The sequence below is a fragment of the Tyto alba genome, unplaced genomic scaffold (assembly GCF_018691265.1).
Source record: "Tyto alba isolate M040663 unplaced genomic scaffold, T.alba_DEE_v4.0 Super-Scaffold_27, whole genome shotgun sequence".
Lineage (NCBI taxonomy): Eukaryota > Metazoa > Chordata > Aves > Strigiformes > Tytonidae > Tyto > Tyto alba.
The window spans coordinates 199,710-208,513 of NW_024881301.1; positions in this window are offsets into that span (position 1 = coordinate 199,710).

Consider the following 8,804-nt stretch of genomic DNA (forward strand, 5'->3'; position numbering starts at 1 on the left):
TTTACACAACTTTTTCTGAATAGCAAGGAAGAAGGGTAGAGATTTTGTTGCTGGGGAAAGCAATGGCAACTGGATAGGTATGTGTGAGGAAAGAAGATTTTTTTGGGGGTACTTTAAATCTCTGAATATCACAGCCACAATAGTGGGAAATTCCCATGAAGTTATGAAACTAATAAAAGACCTGCTGTTGCTTTGAAATATTATTTTTTTTTCAAATTAGGAAAAAGTCATCTGTGACAGGAAATAAGAGTCAAAAGATAACTGATGGAATAGCCTTTGATTTTTTTTCATTATTCATAAGAAGCCTTATCTTTAGTAAGAATGGTTTCTATTAGTGTCTTGCTGAGATGAACCTTTAACTCCTCTAACATCTGCAATGCCACGGACAAAGAATTCTAACTGGTATGGTGTGCTATGCAAGAATTCAAGCAGTCCTAGATATTAAACACGCCATGGGAGATATTGCAGGATCATGCAGTGGCCAGCTTGGTCAAAGAAATGTTGTTGGAGCCTTTCTCCAACGTCTTTAAAATAATAAAAGGAACCAACAATCATCTACAAAGAAATATATGTGCCAAAACAAAAATACACTGCATGAGAAAGGCTGCCTTCTGGGATTTTATTAAAGGTATATCAATTTAAAGGTATCTTTGTAATCATGTATAAGCTAAAAGCTCTCAATATCTGTTCTATCTGTTCGGTTTTCCAACAACTGAAAAAGCAATCTAATTTCACTTAAAATATTTTTTATGCCAAATGTGTCCCTAACAATCATTCTGCACCTCTGATACTTGAGGAAAGTACAGGTATTGAAAAGAGGGGGGGGGGTGGGGGTGTGGCGGGAAAAGGAGAGCAAAAAAGGTGTGGGGAAAAAAGTAAATAATCTAATGTTAATTTATCTTGGGATAACTGAAATAATTATGTTAAAAATCTCTTGGCATTGCACCATAAGGCTAAGCAAATGTACATTCATTGTAATGGCCTTAAACATCTAGGTAACTATTTTGGGTACTGGCCCTTTAGAGTAGTCCTCCACTACAAGCTAATTAGATGAACTGCCTTAAAAACCAAAAACATCCATTGAGCTGTGAACTTTACCTAGCGAGTGTGTTCTTAGAGTAATCTTCATGGTAAGAAGTGTCTCAATTATGGATAAATATGAATTTATTTAAAATAATTCAATAGGGTCCTTATATTAAAAAGTAAATAATTAGGTTTTTTTAGACTGATCTATTTCTAAAGCCTTTCCTCAGTGCTGTAGAGTAACTGCATATTCAGCTAGCATGAGTGATGCTTCCATCTGTCAGAAAAGCTGGGGATGACTTCTCTTGCTGCTGTTCTACTGAGTTTTAATTTTTATGTTTTTTTTTGTAATTTCATAGTCAGCTGATTAGATCACTTAATTTGGCACACTATAGGCTATTACATTTTACTCCATTAGGACTGAATTGACCACAACCTGCCTAACTAAAAATATCTTAAAACACGAGTCTATCTTCCACAAGAACAGTTGGTCTTGGTGTCAAGACTCCTACTAATTCCTAACTCTTTGTTACAGTGATTAATCTTACGTTCTAAAAATAAGAACAAAAACATGGACCTGACTTTTAAATCTAGTGCATGCGTCTTAGTTTCCAGCCTGTGCTCCCATTTTGCTGGTCTCTGGCCCAGGGCCTGGGGGGTACGTTGCGCACAAAAATGCTTCAGTGACTCTGGGTTACGGCCTTCCCTCCTGAAGATACTTGTGTCTTCTTCTTATTTTTGACTGACTTGCATAGGTTGATCTTTAGAAGTCTTCAAGAGGTTTGTGTGTGTTTATTTATTTTTTTTTTTTTTTCTGCTTGTGGTGGGGGAGGGTTTAAGGTACCTTCACAAAAATCTATCAACTAGACGGACCGTTCTAACCAGATTCACCTTCAAGGGTAAAGACTCCACATCTTTCAGGAGGGAATATGTGCTCCAGCTCCTGCATCTGTTGTATCTGTGCACATGCTACTTGGTGTTTGTCCAGTCTTCAGCTCTGTGACAAAAAATCCGAAAGCAGACTGTCGTCCTGAGGGTGGATATCAAATTATTTCTAGTACAGTTTTGCATTGGCTGAGTGTTCTGTTGCTAGGGCACAAAATGGCTGAAGGTGCTCTCATTGTATGGGATGTGTAGACATCATACTGACATTTATTTGGAAATATTACAAATGTTTTTAAAATTATTCTATTACATTCAAAACAGCAACCAAAACCAGTGCGTTTGAGCAAGTTAATCACCAGTAAAAAGTGACCATGCGTGTGAGTGCAGAGAGGGGCACAAAGGTGTTTGACAAACCTCCCAGGAGACAATTCCCTCTAAGTCCTGTTAGGTGCGATGGCAAAATAGTTAGATGGTGGAGGAGGCAGAGTCTGATCTCTTCAAGCAGAAGCAGGAATTTTGCTTTTCTGCTTTGTTTTGGAGTTTAATGGCTTAACTGTTATAAACAGGACTCTGGGGCTGCATTTTTATATTAAGTTGTGGGGTTTTTGTGTGCCACCCCTTCTGTCCCCAGCCAAAATTGGTCAACCGTTTGATTTATCTGCAGGATTGTTCATGGCCAAGGTCTCCTTGAGGTATTTGGTGTGCTGTCAGCTGCTGGTCTGTGACGGCCTTTCTTCTCAAAGGTATGTTAGGTTATTCTCAGTAAATAAGTAGTTTATAAAAAATATTGTTCAGCTCTCCCCAGGAACCAGAAAGATACAATTTCAGGTCTCCTGTTAGCCAGGCCTATTATTTAAACCTCTATACAGGAGGCGGGTAGCGGTTTCACAGTTGTTTTGTGAACAGTTGTTTTATCTACCTCAACTCCCACAGAAATGGGAATAGTTGATGGATGCAACTCCCTGGCAGAGGTCCCAGGTTTGCCTAGCAGGGTGACTGGGGTATTGCCTAAAGAAAACCCAGTTCCCTGAGACTCCACATGCTTTTCTCTCTGTTTTTTTCTTCTGAATGCATGTAGACCTCCACTACGTGAGTTGGCTTCTCGGAATTTATTTTATCTTATACCTATGTTGCTGGCTGCCCTTAGAATTAATTATGTTCCCAGGTGCTTAGCCTGCAACTAAGTAATTTTGACAACCTAGGTCCTACTGACAAATCTTGCTTCCACACCCCACACTGACTTCTCATTTGCAGTGAAGTGCTGTGGTGAGTATGTCTCTGCTAACTGGCTGATACTGTGCAAAAGCTGCAGAGACCAAAGGTCAGGCTGGTTTTTGGAGAATGACACTCTGGGTTGCTCAGAAGAGAGAACAATATCATGTTTTAAATCATGTAAGCGGCAATTCATGCAGCCTTTCAAGGCCTTAGCAAGGGAGAAAACACAAGAAGGATCAAAGCATTCAAGGCAGTAACAGATAATAAGTATCACTACTTATACTTTTTGCATTCCTGTAGACATAATGGTTTTAGTACATCTTCAAAGGTGTTTGTTGCTGTTGGCTCAGTAAACAAAAAACTGGTTTGATTTCCTCTTTTCAGATTCTTCCAAAAAAGTATTTAACGTTTTTTTCAGGCTGGTCTTCTTGAAATGTGATGGGCGTGATACGTTGGGCTGCTTGTGGTTTACCCACACCCCTCCCCAACTTGGTTTGAAGCCACTTTTAGCCTTTTGATCTTTCTCTGATCTGGTTATATTAAATAAAATGACCACTTAAGCATTTTAGTGGGATAGGTAGTATCGGGATTCACTCAAACACAGATGACGTCCCTCTGATAGCTGCTTCTGGAGGCAGGGGCCCCCTGATAGCTGATGAACAGCAAGGCTTCCCACACCTTTGGGATTTGTGCCTAAACAGGACACGATGGCAGTGCTGGGAATGGGCCGTTAAGCAGGAGCCGCTGCACCCTGTGAGCATCTCTTCAGCTGCTGCAGCTGCCGGGTGTGGAGAGATCTGCAAGCAGGTTATGTGTCCTGTGACACCTGCGCTGTGGGAGGTGGAAAATGTCCAGCACAGCCTGAAGGGTTCCCAGGAGTCATGAAAGATAATAAACATGCCTTAAAAAAAAACAACAACAACAAAAAAAAAACAAACCAAAAAAGACAAAACTTCTCAGATATTAATCCTGTCAATTTGTCACTGGGGTAGCAACAGCCCTATTTAGCAAGGTATAAACTTCCCTTTTTCCTAAACATCCCAGGCATTGTGGAATTTGCAGCTTAAACAGCTGAGAGGAGAGGAGCACAGCTGAAGAATTTGAGGAACTGCATTGCATAGACAAGTAGGGTCATAACTTATTAAAACATTTGCAAAACACATTCCACCGAGATGAAGTTAAACAGCTAGAGCATCTTCCCACGTAAGCAAGGCATCAGGGAGCAGAATGGGTAATCACAGAAATTGGCTGTCTGGGCACATTTCTCAGATGTCTGAACTCACTTGTGATAACTCTGAACTCCCTATCATTAGCTTGTAGGGCACATTCAATTGGTATTACAGTGGAAGTGAATGCTGGAGCCTACGTAAGAATTTTTTCCTTCTGATGCCCCACTGTACTTCTAAGCTGTATGTGATCGTAGGCTGCCTTGCAAGCATATGTTTGGGTCAAAAATAGAGTAGTGTGCAATATACATTTTCCTGAAAGCCTGGCATATAAATAGTACAGGTGGGAAACATGAACTCAGTTGTCCTCCAGTTCACCGGCAGTTTGAAAACTGATCTGACTGTCTTAGCAGAATGATGTAACGTTGGCAGTGGTGAGCATCAGTAGAGCCAGGGATTTCAAGTTCATGCACAGAGCTCTAAGGCTGCTTCTCTGTGCTGCATCCAACATGCAATTAGTGCGGCTGTATAGTCATGACTCTTTCCCCTTGCATCCCTGTTAACCATTGCATTTTGAGGGTCCAGAGCACTGGATAGCACATCCTCTGAAGAAGAGGCAAACTAGGTGGGAAGCTTCCCACTGTCATTTTGTAGGAAAACTGTGCAGCTATATGCGGTAAAGGTGCTTGCCCTGCACTTTTAATGGCAAATGTAATGTTAATAGTGATGTAGAAATGTGTCCTACTGTTGAAGATGAAAATGAGAAGTTCTTTCTGCAATGTATAACAGGCAAAACAGACGCAAAAGTTTCTCAGCGGTCTTTGGTGAGCTGGAACACAAATACCTTCAGAAAGCTGCAGGCACTGTTCTGAGGGCAATAAGCATGTTAGGGAGATTTTGTTTGATTTGTCTCATGTCACAAAGTGGTTCTGAATATTAAATAATAATCACCATCATAGGATATATCTGTACTCTACACTCTCCACTATTAACCATTTAACAATGTACAGAAAACCAACTGACATGCTAACTGGAAAATTCAAGTGCAACAGCACTTGAAATATTCTTTGAATAATGCTTGCATACAGTGAGTAAAATCTGTAGATAAATTGATGAATAGTGTAACTGAAAGTGAACACGAAAGTGGAGATCGTAGTCGTCATTGGTCAGTTCCTTAACAAGATGTGCAGATTTAGGATTAATTATTCTTAAATCAACATCCACTTCTGCAAGGCTGAGTGCTGATAAACGTCACATGCTGTTGTATTAAGTGTAAAAAATTTATTGTTTTTCTGGCTCTAAGGCTAAATGCTATTAGCCCAAATGAGCTATCAAGGTGATACGGTAAAAAGGCCCTGTTGAACATTTATACAGAATTAAATTAAATACGTATGTGCTGCTTGTTCTACAAAGAACATAAGGGAAAATATGACTAATACATAAGAGCAAAGACTAGCTTACTTGTCACTTCATGATCATGATATAGATGGAATTTCCTTCCATAAAAGCAGCATGACAAAGAGTTCATGAATATTTTCATCAGTAGCTAATGTTTCCATCCCCGGAGGAGAGCTCTAAGCCCACAAACAAGAAAGGCTGCTATATCTAAGATTCAAGGAAATGTCATCATAAAATGTAAACTGTCTGCAAGAAACTTCCAGCTTTGATAGTTTTATCGCATTAGAGACAAGTGCATCACAGCTGTGAACAGCATCATAGCACAGGCATGGCCTGTATTTATAAAAATCTTTGAGTAATATAGCATTTTGTTATATTAGAAATCTGTGCTGTCACAGTGCAGGTCTGGGCTCCGCTGAGAGCAATGAGAGTTTGTAGGTGGAGGGCAGTATTGTGTTTCCATTTTGTTATCATTTTCAGTTGAAAGGGGCAGCTTTTACACTGCCACAACTGTGAGGATGTATTTTCAGAGGATGGCATAATGAATTTATATGCATTTAGTATTTGACATTTCAGTTTGTTCATAAATATAATAGATTAAATTACAATTTAGTAAATAACATGTAGGTGCAGTGCATATACGTTTTGAATATGGCTTTATCATAGAAATTACTGATCCTGTTTAGTAACTTAAAAATAATTCTTCTAGAATTATGTCCTCATAGGTGAATAGGAGTTAGTTAAATATAATCTGACTTTGAGGCCTTGTGTAAACAGTTTATGTGCTGAGCTGATTTGAAATATCAAGTATTTGGAGGTACATGACCTTCTGCCAAAATGAAACCTGTGCATCATTTTGATCAGCCTTATGTACCTTTCTCAGCCTTTTTATCCTGTCTTCTTGAAACTGAGAGGGATAGGGAAAGGAAATTGAAAGAAATATTACCCAAATAGGGGTAATAAAAAAGCAACGATGCAAGAGATCTGCAGAAAATAACACATAGGAGAAAGTAGCCCTAACAGTAAATGAAGGAGAATGGTGAGGCTAAAATTGGAACAATATTCTTAAAAGTGGATACTTAGCAGAATGAGTTAGAGATGTCATGGGTGGGGGGGGAATATTTTCCAAAATGTATTATGAGAAAAGGCTTGCAGCCTTCAAAACACGATAATTAAAAAATCAGAAAATTTCTACAAAGGGAAATATCCACCACCATATAGAAATATTTTTATCTTCAGTTGAGTGCTGTGACACTTTTTCCACAGGAGTACAGAAATTCAGGAAGTTCTTATTATAGCTGTTGAACAAACCCAAATGGGCAAACACTTAATTTTTTTTCCAAGCGCATGCAAGTTCTAATGGCAGACAGCAAAGTTCTAAGAAAATTAGATAATTTAGTTACAGGATCACAGACGTTTACTTCTAAGGAAATCTTAGAGAATATTTTACTACATTTCTATTTTTTTTTTAATTATTATTTTAACATCTATAAAAGACAGCTGGCCTATGTAATAAAATCTTCTGTTTAACATGTAGTGTGGTCCAAGAAGCAGTGAGGATGTATCTGGAGTGGGATAATGAGCAATGTCTTTAAATGCCTGGGAGCATACTGGAGAAAACAAGAGTCTCGGGGCTCCGTGCCTTCCTGATGCTCTGCGCTTGGGATATCTGCAGGGCCAGCCCTGTGCTGCATTACAGAGAGAATCCATGTTGCCAGGTGCATATTGTGCTGTGTAGTGTGTGGCTGCACGGGCAATCATCCTCCCGATGCCCACTGACATTGTGCCTATTTGTCCCGGTTTCCCACATATCCAGCGTTCTGTGCTACCAAATATCAGGAAACATTAGCTGGTGGTCACTGCAAGAAAGACTGTATCTCTCTTCAAGTAATACATTTCTTGGTGTTTTGCCCTCAAGACCTGTTATATAAAGTACTGTTGAGGGAATATTTGCATAAAAAGTGGTCTACCTTTCTGCATAACTTTGAGGGTAGTTCCACGTAATAATGTGCAAATAGTCAGTGCTACAGGACACTGGGGGAAAACAAGCAGAAAGGAGTAATGGGATGTTTGTTGCAGAAGGAAGATATGTAAAAGGGATGATACACACATTAAGCAGAAAATGGAGTGTAGTGGTATGGCAGGAACTTCTCTGGCAACACAGAATTTGGGAAATTTAACGTTATGGAAAGATACCACAAAGGCAGGGGCAATCTGTCTGTTTTTCCGATATACCTTATAAGAGAACAAACTTTGTCTTGTTTAGGGGATGTCCAGGCAAAAGACTACTGAGAAGCTGCCACGATGCCCAGGAAAGCAGTTGATTTTCAAAGAAAATTCCCTGAAAGCTCAGGAGTAAATTATCCCATTTTACAGGAAGACAGATAATTCTGGCAAAAGATCTGCTTGGCCAAGCAAGGAGATTTTTGATGAAATAAAATGCAAAAGGAGAACATGTAAAAAAAGGGAATGATGACAAGCTGCAGAGGTGTAGCATAAAAACATTGCTTGGACATGTAGATATAAATTTGGGAAGGCCAAAGCCCAGCTGGATCTTAGACCAGTAAGGGGCATAAAGGAAGCCTTTTACAAGTTTGCTCACAGAGAAGCTCAAAGAAAATGTGGGCTTTGGGTGAATAGTGGGAGACAACTGAGGGAAGGATGACACAGAGAAGGCTGAAGCACTCAACACTCCTTTTTTTTTTTTTTCTTCTTTTTTTTTTTTGTTTCATCCCCACTACCTTCTACCCCGACTTGGTCTTCACAAGAAAACCAAACCCATCGTGGTTTGGGAAGATGAGGTGAATAGCAGCTCTGCTAGAAAAGGATCAGGTGTTACAGCAGAAACCATGATGAATATGAGTCAACAGTGGTCTTGCATCACTAGCAAGGTGAAACCTGTGCTGGGCTACCTTGGAAGAAGCATGGCCAGCGGGAAGGTTTTATTCTGTTGTTGCCTTTTGGAGGCGTGGCGACCTGGTTCAGGGACGGCACGGTGACCAACCCCCGGCCGCTCGGGCCATCAGCTCACGGACACCAATGTGGTGGATGGCAAATGGCATTTATTGTCATGTGGCACAACCTTATATAGCTTGGGTTTACAACGTCACTTCCGTC